This window comes from Emys orbicularis, chromosome 9 (assembly GCF_028017835.1).
Source record: "Emys orbicularis isolate rEmyOrb1 chromosome 9, rEmyOrb1.hap1, whole genome shotgun sequence".
Taxonomy (NCBI): Eukaryota; Metazoa; Chordata; order Testudines; family Emydidae; genus Emys; species Emys orbicularis.
Genome location: NC_088691.1, coordinates 46,556,595 through 46,569,297, shown reverse-complemented (window position 1 = coordinate 46,569,297; position 12,703 = coordinate 46,556,595). Strand labels below are relative to the sequence as shown.

The 12,703-nt window shown below is 44.5% G+C and overlaps 1 protein-coding gene across 1 annotated transcript in view; it reads left to right on the top strand.

Moving 5' to 3' along the window:
• Window positions 1-12,703, top strand: part of LOC135884072 (protein eva-1 homolog C-like) — a 57,960-nt gene that overhangs the window by 19,155 nt on the left and 26,102 nt on the right. The gene's annotated exons all lie outside the window — the stretch shown is intronic.

Below are 12,703 nucleotides of genomic sequence, written 5' to 3'. Positions count from 1 at the left end.
ACCCTGGAGGTTTTTCGCCAGCATGGGGCAGGGGTCGCTTGCTGGAGGATTCTCTGCGACTTGAAGTCTTTAAATCATGATTTGGGGACTTCAACAGCTGAGTCAAGAGAGAGAATTATTCCAGGAGTGGGTGGGTCAGCTTTTGTGGCCTGCATCATGCGGGAGGTCAGACTAGATGATCATAATGGTCCCTTCTGACCTTAAAGTCTATGAGTCTATGAGTCTAAGTGCTGTACCTATTTTTAGAAATCTCACATTGGTACCTTCTTTGCGTTTTGTCAAATCTGCATTAAAAGTGTTCTTAAAACGAACAACGTGCTGGGTCATCATCTGAGATTGCTATAACATGATATATATGGCAGAATGTGGGTAAAACAGACCAGGAGACATACAATTCTCCCCCAAGGAGTTCAGTCACAAATTTAATTAATGCATTATTTTTTTAATGAGCATCATCAGCATGGAAGCATGTCCTCTGGAACGGTGGCCAAAGCATGAAGGGGCACGCAAATGCTGAGCATATCTGGCACATAAATACCTTGCAATGCCGGCTACAAAAGCCATGCAAATACCTGTTCTCACTTTCAGATGTCATTGTAAATAAGAAGCAGGCAGCATTTTCTCCCATAAGTGTAAATAAACTTGTTTGTCTTAGCGATTGGCTGACCAAGAACTACGACTGAGTGGTCTTGTAGATGCTAAAGTTTTATATTGTTTTGTTTTTATGTAACAAAAAAAATCTACATTTGTAAGTTGTACTTTCATGATAAAGAGAATGCACTACAGTACTTGTATGAGGTAAATTGAAAAATACTATTTCTTTTATCATTTTTACAATGCAAGTATTTTTAATAAAAATAATAATATAAAATGAGCACTGTACACTTTGTATTCTATGTTGTAATTGAAATCAATATAATTGAAAATGTAGAAAAAATCCAAAATACTTAATACATTTCAATTGGTATTCTATTGTTTAACAGTGTGATTAAAGCTGCGATTAAATCGTGATTAATTTTTTTTAGTTAATCACGTGAGTGAACTGCGATTAATTGACAGCCCTACTTCCAAGTCATTGATAAAAATGTATCTTCTGATTTTAAAATCTATTAATGTAATGGTAGTTCTAATCCTAGTACTTTTTAGCATAGGCAATGCTGTTTGGACTATACTACCTAGAATCTGCAACAAGAAGTAATAATAATTAACATTATCATTTATAACCTATATAGAATCATAGTTGTGCTTGGCACTTTACAATATAGATAAAGACTGAGTCTCTGTCCCGAAGACCTTACAATCTAAGCTGGTCATCCTGCAAAATCATACGATCATAAGTAGTCCCAATGGCTTCAATGGACTGCTCGTGTGCATTAAGTTAAGCAGATGCATACATTTTTGTACAATTGGACCTTTGTGCAGATGAGACAACAGTGAGAAAGTGAATTAAGAGGAGGGAAGCATGTGGTAGAAGACCGTGTGATTATGAGTATATGTGCTTATCTAGAAGGGAATATGACATGCTTACAACTGTGACTATGCATCAAGATGATGAATGTTTCTAAAAATAAGTGATATTTTGGGTTTGTCGCTGTGCTCAGTGGATTTTTAGCTGTATAGCCAAGGTTGGTGTGTTTCCTTACAAAAATTAAACCCCACAGAGTGTGGCGTATTGTACATATCTGTCTTGTTATACAATTCCCAGCACCCTGCATGTTACAGAGAAATGCCAACACTTCTTTGGATGCTGAATCCTGAGGTTTTGGCAGCTTTGGGCTTTTAGATTCACCTATCACAGTGTATTTTCCTCCTTGGTGTATCAATGACACACCTCTGCTAGGAATTATTACTGTTGCTGGTTAAGCACCTTAGCAGTAAGTTCTAACTTGGGTGGGCTATTGTTTTGTATCTCACATGTCAGAACCCTCCTCCACCAATCAACTTGAGCCTCTGGTTCTGTCATTTGCTTGCCACCTACACTTAAGGTGTATTTGCTGTGGTGCCCCGGAGGCACACTCTGACCTGTGATTCACTGGTCGATGGACACCTGTATTCTGCTGGCTATTGATGCATTGCTTGTGACATGAACTCGTGCACTGTGTCTAGCTTTTGATGGAGAGGTGCCCACATTAATTTACAGTAATTGGTCTTTTGCAGGCCATGGCACAGAGAGACCAACTGACTGAATGGGCTACGAAGAGTGGTCCCAATGGGGGAAATTGGCACTGCCATCGTCTGAGCCAGCCCTGTCCTTTGGCTCAGTGGAACACTTCGGTCTTTGGGGCTGCCAGTCTGTCTTGTTTCACAGCACTAAATTAAATGTTAAAGCATAAGGCACCAGGCTGGGAATTAGGAACCCTGGGTTCATTTTCTGGCTTTGCCACCACCACCTTGCATGGCTTTCGGCAAGTCACTTCATCTCTTTGCCTCAATTTCCCCATCTGTACAATGGGAATAACTACACTTGCTTTCTCCCACCCTTTGTTTGTCTCATCTCTTCAGATCATAAGTTCTTTGAAGCAGGGGTTGTCTCTTAGCAGGTATGTGCAGTGCCTAGAACAAATCGGACCTGATCCTAATTGGGGCCTCTAGGCAACCTTATTCCACACTTGAACCACTGTACTCTGTGGGGACCCTTGAAGAGCAGTACTTTTCCAGGGTATGAATGTTGCTCTGTGGCCTTGTTGATCCTGTCAGCCTCTTTCAGTGGACACTAGTGCCCCAAGAGCCTCCCTTTTTTGCCCTTGTTGGGTCAGCACTGTTCTTTCCTGGAACTAGCACCCATTCCAAGGAATGCCATTTCTTCCCCTCTGGGGGAGGTGGGCTTTGCAGGGACCCCACCAAAACTGTTGATCCGCTGCCCTCTTGGCTGCATTTCCGTCCTCCTCCCTTCCTTTCTTGTTTTCTTCTTTGTAGTTACATTAAGATGAATGAACCAGTTGTGAAACCCCGAGGCCCTCCAGGGACAGATTTCAGATGTTTATTCTTCTCTCACCAATGAAAAGAGAAGGAAAGAAAATGATCAAAAAATCTGCTGCTGTGTCCAAGTGTATAATTAACCCTTTGGGGCCCGGAATGAGCCTGCATACAGGAAACCCTGCACTATCAGGAGCTCTGACTCCAGACAGCAAAGGGTTAGTGTCAGCACTGAGTACTGGGAAGGTAAAAGAGGCCATTGTACAGCAGAGCCTGGTACCAGGGTTTCTGGATGGATTCAGAGAGCACGTGTGGATAGACTCAGTGTGGATGGCAGCTCCTTCCCCAGATAGCCCAGCTGGAGGGATGGGGGATAGCTGGATGTACACAGCCCCACCACACAGCTCTCCAGATTCTTCACCAGCTGTGAATTCAGAGCTTCTCAGACCAGTGATTGAAAAATAATCTGGTCAATTGACTCCTTTACTTAGAGTCATAGACTAGGCCAAGGGTTTCTGAGACTTTGACTCTTGCTTGTAAATAGGGCTGGCACCAGCTAAGGAAGCAGGTGCTTGGGGCGGCCAATACAAAGGGGCGGCACGTCCGGGTCTTCGGCGGGAATTTGGCGGCGGGTCCCTCAGTCCCTCTCTTCCTCTTTGAGCTGCCGCCGAAGTGCTGCTGAAGAGGAAGAGAGGGAGTGAAGGACCCGTCGCCGAACTGCCGCCAAAGAATGGAGCGGCTCGATTGAGCTGCCGCCAAAGTGCCGCCAATCGGTTTTTTTCCCCCCTTTTTTTTTTTGCCGCTTGGAGTGGCAGAAAACCTGGAGCCGGCCCTGCTTGTAAAACTGGGGTGCTGTTGGTTTGTGGATCTCTAAGGCCTTGTCTACAAATGCCTAGTGTAGCCTCTCTGGTGAGATCTGCACTGGTGTAAATAGTGCAGACTCCTGTAGACACAGATGCAGCTACATCAGGGGTTGAAATTCCAGTGTAGACAAGGCCTAAAACCTAGAAGGGATGCTGGCATTAGGTTGACCAATTCACTACCCATCCTGGCTATTAAATCCCCAAGCTCAGGCATGTGCTGTAAGTACTGCCAGGGGAGGATTTCGGGGAGCTGGTGTGAGATCAGTCTTCAAAGAAGGAGATAAGGGTGTGGCGGGGTCTGATACGTCAGGAGTTTCATACAACCTCAGCAATTAATGGCCAGTGCTGATACTGGAGGGCATGGTTCCTTCCCTCAGCAAGCATCAGAGATGGGAAAGCTCCCTGCCAATCACAAGCAATGGGGGAAGGCAACTCACAGCCAGATTTCCTCCCCCTCAACCTGGCTATGAATTTTGATGGGGGCAATATGATCGAATCTAGTCAAAAGCCCAGTACAATGTACTTTGGGCAGGGAGAGGGAAGTCACTCATGGTCAGGGCGCTATGTATTCCATGATTCTTCAGCTGCAGCACTGGTCAGTGTCCATGCCTTGCCAGAGAAATGGACTAAAGATTGTAACTTTCATTATAAATAACTAACCCCACCCCAAATGGTTGCAAAGAAAACCTGCCAGAAGAAAATTGAGTTAAGCGGATGCAGTCTTGCCTTAGACAGTCTGACAGTCTTAAACAAGAGAGCTGAGCTGCAGTGTTAACCTGAAATCCACTGAAGACCACTTAAATAGTTAATGATGTTCCTATTTCACTGCTGACCCTTTTAGCACAGACATCCAGCTAATGTGCTCATCTCACAATCCCACTCTGCCTCCATCATCTTCCATGCAGCCAAAAGCCCCAACTGCCTCCTCCTCAGCTGCCAAACCTCCCTCTTCTCCACTGCTGAGGTCTACATGGCAGTATCTACCACACACTGAGAACTGATCTTCAGGGGCTGAGTGAAATTAACAGCATGAAATAACCTGGTGCCCAGACTGGATTATATTCATTGTCATATTTAACGACATAAGGAGCTTCTGTTTTTGTAATTCACCTCCAGCTGTTGTGGAGTTTTCAGTCTGACACCCCAGATTGTCATAGAAACCAAGAGACCTTTATACTGGTTGTAGGCCCAACACCTGCACAGTATACCGGGCCTTGCCCACGATGGCTGCAAAAAGCACAGTGTCGAGGGGCATTGGCGCTCCATTGAACGCGGGACAGTGCTGACCCTTGGACTGGAGCATATAGGTGTCTGTCTAAATATGGGGTCATGAGACATGAAGTAGGGAGGGTTCCCTAGGGGCCTTTTCTTTAGCCTGAGTCTGGCCACACTCGTGGGTGTCAGGATATACTCAGGCTGAAGTGTGCATGGTAAGGGGAGCTGAAAGTGGCCCTCAATGCTGTGCTGTGGCCTTGGCTGGCTTTAAGTCCTGTAGCTCTTGTTGCTTTGGTGCCTTCTGAGGGTCAGATCCTGCTCCTGTACAGCTCACTGCCAATGATCCCCTTGACTTCAGTGGCACAGGATCACGTTAACGAGGTCAGGGATCTACATGGGGAGATCTACATGGGGGAACCTCTCCACATGGTCCTTCACTTGGTAGATCTATGTCATTAAATTAATCATTGCAAATGGCACAGAGAACTGGGAGGGAGGCAATTGTAACTTAACTTTCCTTGTGTAGCTGAGTGGGGCCCAATGAGGGAGATATAGTATGAGTAGTGGAACTGGAGAGAGAAGATCGGGGTGAGGAACGACCCATGTGAGACCTGAAAATCTCATGTGTGGAGCACTGGCCCCTCAATACCTAGAACCAAGCTTTCATGGTTTCTGAACTTTGCCTCCTTGCTGCTTCTCTTGTTCCCAATGAAACCACCGCTGCTCTATTGGCTGATAAGCAAAAGCTCCCTGACACAAGCCATGTACTTCAGACACAGGGCTGGAGCTTCAGTCATAGGGAAATGCTTCTGTAGAAGCTTTCATGTCAGACTGAGCACATCTCATTCCCTGTTATAAAGATAGGGTTACCATATTTCAGCAAGCAAAAAAGAGGACGGGAGGAGCCCTGCCCTAGCCCCGCCCCGTCCTGCCCTAGCCCCGCCCCTGCCCCTTCCACTCCCTCCCACTTCCCGCCCCCCTCAGAACCCCCAACTCTCCCCCAGCTCCTTGTCCCCTGACTGCCCCCTCCTGGGACCCCTGCCCCTAACTGCCCCCCAGGACTCCACCCCCTACCTAAGCCTCCCTGCCTCTTGTCCCCTGACTGCCCCCTCCTGAGACCCTCCCCCCATCCTAACCTGTACCCTGACTGCCCCAACCCTTATCCACACCCCCACCTCCAGACAGACCCCTGGGACTCCCACGCCCCATCCAACCACTCCCCACCCCCTGACAGCCCCCCCAAGAACTCCCGACCCATCTAAACCCCTCTGCTCCCTGCCCCCTACAGCCCCGCCCCCAGAACTCCCAACCCCCCCCCCCCCCGCTCTTTGTTCCCTGACTGCCCCCTCCTGGGACCCCTGCTCCTAACTGCCCTCCAGAACCCCACCCCCTATTTATGTACAGGCGTGACTACCTGCCCTTTCCTGGTTATTATACGCGGCCAGTCCGCATCCATATCCAGTAATTAAATAAACTAATAATTTAAATTGGAATTTCATCCATTAATAAGTATTTATTATATAATTAAAACCATTCTATTGAAGGACAGATATTAAATAACACTAAATAAATTAATGTTCAAAACAATATTAAAAATTTGAAAATTTAGAGCATGGAAACCAAAATAGCTAAAATTTAGTTTTGGCAAGTTACACGGAATGGAAACTCCGGGATCTTTACCTGTCACTGAATATAGCCATCATACCAATAGTGGAATATAAAACAAGTCTACATATACTCTCCTTAAAATTTTTACTTCTGTCCATTCCCAATAATTGTAACAAATCATTATTACCTTCACTCCACTTGCCACGCGCCCCAAGCACAAAACCAAAGAAGTGAATATTTTTACCTCCCGTTAAGTTTTTAATTTCTTCCTCTAACTCAAGATAATAAGCCACCTTCTCACTGTGGGCTTGTTCCAAACTTCCGGCATTATCCTCCCATCGCACTGTAACATCAACCACCACTGCTGTATCTCCTTTTATAAATATAATATCCGGCTTTCTTAACTCACCCTTACTATTTCTCAAATGGGGCTCTATCATTGCCTTCCACCCTAATTTACCAACCTTATCTACAACTGCAGACACTACTCTATTATGCCTTTTTATCCTAGCATTCTTAGTCTTATAACATTGTCCTGAGATATGGGGAACAGTCTCCCGCACTTTACCGCACCATCTACAAAGAGCATTCATACCTCCTCTTCCTCTTGCTAATGTCTCCCTAGTAGGATAAATATTTGCCCTAAGCTGCAATGCTGCGATATACGCTGACGATTTAACTTTACTAGAATTTCTAAAAATCGAATTACTAATTAAATCATTTTTAAAATATTTTATCCCTATTCCCTGACATCTCAGTTCCGACCATCTTAAAAATTCCTCTTCCCTCCATTTCTTGGGATGAGATGTTACTGCACTAAATGACAATATTTTATCCACAAGATTTTCTCCTGCATATAGATAAGATAGGTCCATCCAATCATCTCTCGAGACAGTATGTCTCCTCCATTTACGAATTAACATATTTGGGATTTGCACACTAAACTTAGTGAGAGCTAAACCACCATCCCTACCTCTAGAATAAAATATCCCATCTGTGGTACACTGAGGTAAATGTAAAATCTCTTTAACTATTTTTCTAACTAACACATCAAGATCGTCTAAAAGATTAAAAGGGGGTTCTATTAAAAGAAGATTATAAAATAGCTTCGGTAAAATATATGTCTGTAAAATTAATATTTTTGGGCCGGTTTTAATGGGGCCTTAATTAAATTTTCACTCCAATCTTTCAATTTTTCTTTAAGTACCGGTCCCCCTACACCTATCCAGGGATCTATTCTAGCTCCTAAATATTTTTCAAAATCCCCTGGTTGAACATATTCAATCTCCTCTGACCCTATCTGCCAATTATCCTTAGGATTAACTACATAGGTTTTATGTTTAGTTAAAATATGAAAGTCTTTCGTTTTCTTCATATTAACAGAGAGATTAGTATTTTTACAAAACTCCTCTAAGATACCCAAATTTTTAATCATTCCTTTATATGAGCTACTTAAAATTGCCACATCATCGGCAAAAGCCAATGACGTGACACCATTGCCCTTAACATAAAAACCACTTCCTTCTACTTCTAATCTAGTTAAAAGGGGATCCATAGCAATATTAAACAAAATTGGAGACAGCGGGTCACCCTGCTTGACCACCCTCCTAATTAAAATAGACTCAGTAACTTCATCACCCACCCATACCCTAGTTGTGCAATTATCATAAAGGTCCCTAATAATATCTATAAAATGTTCATCTATACCAAATCTTCTCAACCCGGCTATTATATGTCCGTGTCCCACAGAATCAAAAGCTTTAGCCAGATCTACGAACACTATTGCAATTTCATTCCCATTTCGTTTAGCCCCTTTAATCAAATTATCTAATATAGCAATATTTTCCTCACACCCAGGGGCGGATATAAACCCTTTTTGTCTACTACATATCTTAACTGTTTCCACCTGTCTTTTTGCTAATATTTTGGTATAGATTCTAATCCAAACTGACCCAATTGTCAATGGTCTCCAAGATGTTAACTTCTTCATTTCCTCCTCATCTTGTGTCTTTGGTATTAAAATCGTTCTATTTTTCTTAAATTCATCTGGTACCTGTCTATTTAGAAACCATATATTAAAATTTTTTGTAAGTATTAAGGAGTCTAAATTAAAAATATCCCACAAATTGCTCACTTTTACTTTATCTGGGCCAGGAGCACTATCTTTTCTTATTTCTCTTAAAGCTATTCTAATCTCATCCACAGAGATCGGACTCATTAATATATCATTATCCGCATTCTCTGTGGATGATGGCCACCCTATCATATTACCATGTCCAATTGTTCCCGAAATATTCACATAGTATTCCTCAATTTCTTTCATAGGGATAGCACACTTAGCCTTATCTGGCTCTCCCATTATAATGCGAGTCAATCTTCTTCTATCCTTATCAAATAATTGTTGATAGAATTTATACTTAGCTTTCTTTGTAGCATATCTCCTAATTGCATTAAATTGCTTCCTTCTCCCCTCCTTTCTCATCTTCCCTTTTCCTTTATTCCTCAACTCTATTTGACTTTCATTTCTAGGGTCCTTTCCCTCTACTAACGAATAACATAATTTTTCCAACATTGCCCATCCGAGAGCTTTTGTTAAATCCTCCTTTAATAATCCTTCAATTTCCCCTAAACTATTTATTATTTCTCTTCCCTCCCTACTTTGTTTTCCCCGTTTACATATTTTCTCCACTAAATCCACTTCTGGATGTCCTTTTAGTGGGAAAATCCTCTCTCTTGGGGGCGGAATTTCTAATATATTTACTCGAATGTCCTCTACCTCAGTCACTTCCTCCCTATCTCCTGTTACCACTAACTTCTTCTTTGCTAATTCTCGTCTTTTATCTGATATTTGTTTATTCGTTTTGGTCCTCATCTCGCTCTCAATACATTTATTTATATTCCTTTTCCCAATATATTTCCTTTCCAACTGTATAAGCTGCGCAACCTCATCTTTGGTCCATATACGAGATCTAGTCGATCCCTCTTTGATCTTACTTTTAGCAGCCATATCTTCTTTTCTTTGCTCATTCCTCACAGCAGGGTGTCTATGTCTACAGTGTTGGCTCAATCCAGATCTAGTATGAAAACCAAGCCCACAGACCGAGCACGTATGGCTCTTCATTGGGGTATCCTCCTTCTTGGGTATGCACTTGGGGTAGTGGCAAGCTATATTATGATATTGAGAAGATTTTCCACATTTACTACATACAACTCGTATGGCTTTACTTTTATGAACCACATTAATGTGTTTGGCCCATTTACCAAATGTTGGTAATATCTGGGGACATATTGGACAATTAAAACTATCAACGGGATACTCTAAATAAAAAACCCCATCCTTCCACGAACTACTTTCTAATATATTTATATTACTACCAGTACTGTTAAGATCCTTATTACGATCCCTATTAAAATCAGTACTTGGTCTAAAACTATTTAATAAACTAGACCCATTAACTAAATGAGCATTAAGATATCCCGATTCACTAACATATGGATCATCAAATGTACTTAAATACTTAAAATCTGGATTAAAACTTTCCATAGTTAAATCATTAAAAGTGTCCCTTGTAAAAACCATCGGTAAGATAGATAAAATCTCCTCACCATGATCATCACAAACAGTCTCCTCTACCTCCTCTCCATGCTCCACTGGGAGGACTTGATTCTCACTCTCATGCTCATGAGACTTCATTATAGTCCACACCATTTTATCCATTGGTCCAGCGACCCTAATCACACCCCTAATATATTTAACACTGTCAGCCGGGGCATCAAAGCCAACAGCGGGGGCGTTATTAACCCGGTCCAGCGCCAATCCGGTATAAAAATATAAATTACTTTTTTCCATAGCTAAAAGATTTACCCTTCTCAGGGGGAAACTAACCCTTTCCAGGGGGAAACTAACCCGTACCTGGGGGAAACTTACCCTTTCCAGGGGGAAACTAACCCGTGCCTGGGGGAGACTACCCTTACCAGGGGGAATCTAACCCTTACCAGGGGGAGTCAACCCGTACCTGGGGGAGGCTACCCTTACCAGGGGGGCATCCATGTGGCACCATATGGGGCTGCCCAACCCCGTCCCACACCCCACTGAATGTGGGATGTGGGTTCGTCCTCCGCAATCCGCCTGGCTATCCAAGCCAGTTACCGACTCTCACCAAGAGGAGGTAGCGGTTGGACTTGCAATCCAGAGGCTTTCCTCGAAGAGGGGTCCCAAACAGCATAATGTCGAGCTCTAACGGGCGTGTGAGAAAAGGCTCAGATCTTGGTAGGGGTTGCCCCTATTGACCGGGCTCACGCCCACCCCCACCTCACCGATAACCCATTCTCTCACTACCCTCAGGCAATGTTTCCGTCCAAGCCCGACAGCTGAGAGGGTCCAGAGACGCATGGAGAGCCATTAAGAGAGCCTAAGCCTCCCTGTTCCTTGTCCCCTAACTGCCCCCTCCTAAGACCCCCCCACCCTAACTGCCCCCCAGGACCCTACCCCCTACCTGTACCCTGACTGCCCAAAACCTTATCCCCCCCCCCCAGAAAGTCCCCCCCGAACTCCCGACCCCTCCCATCTCTTGACTGCCCCCTCCAGAACCTCCCTGCCCCTTCTCCAACCCCCTGGCCCCCTTACCCTGCCGCTTGTCCCGGCACGCTGGGCAGCAGGGGCGGAGGAGCAGGGGAGGAGCTCCAGACTGCCGAAGGTGATCTGCGAATGCAGGGAGGGAGGGAGTGATCTCTGCTGCAGGGGAAGCGGAGGAGGGGCTCTCTCTGGCTGTCGGAGCCCCATGTAAGTGGCACCATCTGGCCGGCTGCCCTGTTAGCCGCGCGCGCTCTGCATGGGGGGGGAAGTCCGGACATTTACAAATTCCCCCCGGACGCTATTTTTAGCTCAAAAAGCCGGACATGTCCGGGGGAATCCAGACGAATGGTAACCCTAATAAAGAGCTGAATAACAGGATGAGGGGAAGGGGAAGAAGCTAAAAAGTGAAGGGCCTAATTCTCCCCTTACACTACTGTATAATTCTGCCAACTTTGGTGGAGTTATTCCTGATTTGCTCCTGTGTAAATGAGGCCAGAACCAGGCCCAAAGGCTTCATGGACATGGCAATTTCCTGTGATAGTCTCCTCAGGATAAGGCCTGGTTTACATTTTTTTAATGTAGAAGTGACCTTAGAGAGGTCTTACTGCAGGTCCTTCCAGAGCAAACTTGATGTCTCCTCAGTGCCCCAAGCCCTCTGCTCAACTGGGGAGCCTGAGAACAATGTGAGGAACTGGCTGTGGAAGAGCTGATGATCTGAACTCCGATTCCCTGAGTGCCAGTGCATTGTGTCTCTAGAGGCAACTTAATCTTGGTCTATAAGTACCTGCACATAATATATCTGATACTACAGGGCTCTTTAATCTGGCAGGCAAAGGTGTAACAAGATCCAATGGCTGGAAGTTCAAGGTAGAAAAATTGAAGTGGAAATAAGGTGCAACTTTTGAACAGTGAAAATAATTAACCATCACAACAGCTCACCGAGGGATGTGGGGCATTTTCCTTCACTTGGCATTGTTAAATCAAGCCTGGATGTCTTTCTTAAAGATAAGCTCTAGTTTAACCACAAGTGATTGGGCTTGAGGCAGGTGCTGCTGGTGAATTTCTGTGGTCTGTTATGAAAAATTTTAGATTATAGCCTTAGAAGCGATGAATCTATGAACCATCTTGGTCTGTTTCTACAGTAAGCTTGGTATGTCACCAAAAACCTTGAAAACCCCCAATTGGTTCTTTTAGCTTAAAGACGGGTTAAAAAAAAACAAATTTTGTCTCCAACTCTTGCTTATTCTTTCCAAGTGGCTGAGCTGGTTTTTGTTCCTTTTATCCCACTTTGGACAACCCTTAGTGTAGACCAGGGGTTCTCAAACTTCACTGCACTGCGACCCCCTTCTGACAACAAAAATTACTACACAACCCCAGGAGTGGGGACCAAAGCCTGAGCCTGCCCAAGCTCTGCCACCCCAGGTGGGGAGAATCAAAGCCCAAGCCTCACTGGCCCAGGTGAGGGAGCCAAAGCCAAATCCCAAGGGCTTCATCCCTAGGCCCCTGCCATCCAGGGTGGAAGCCC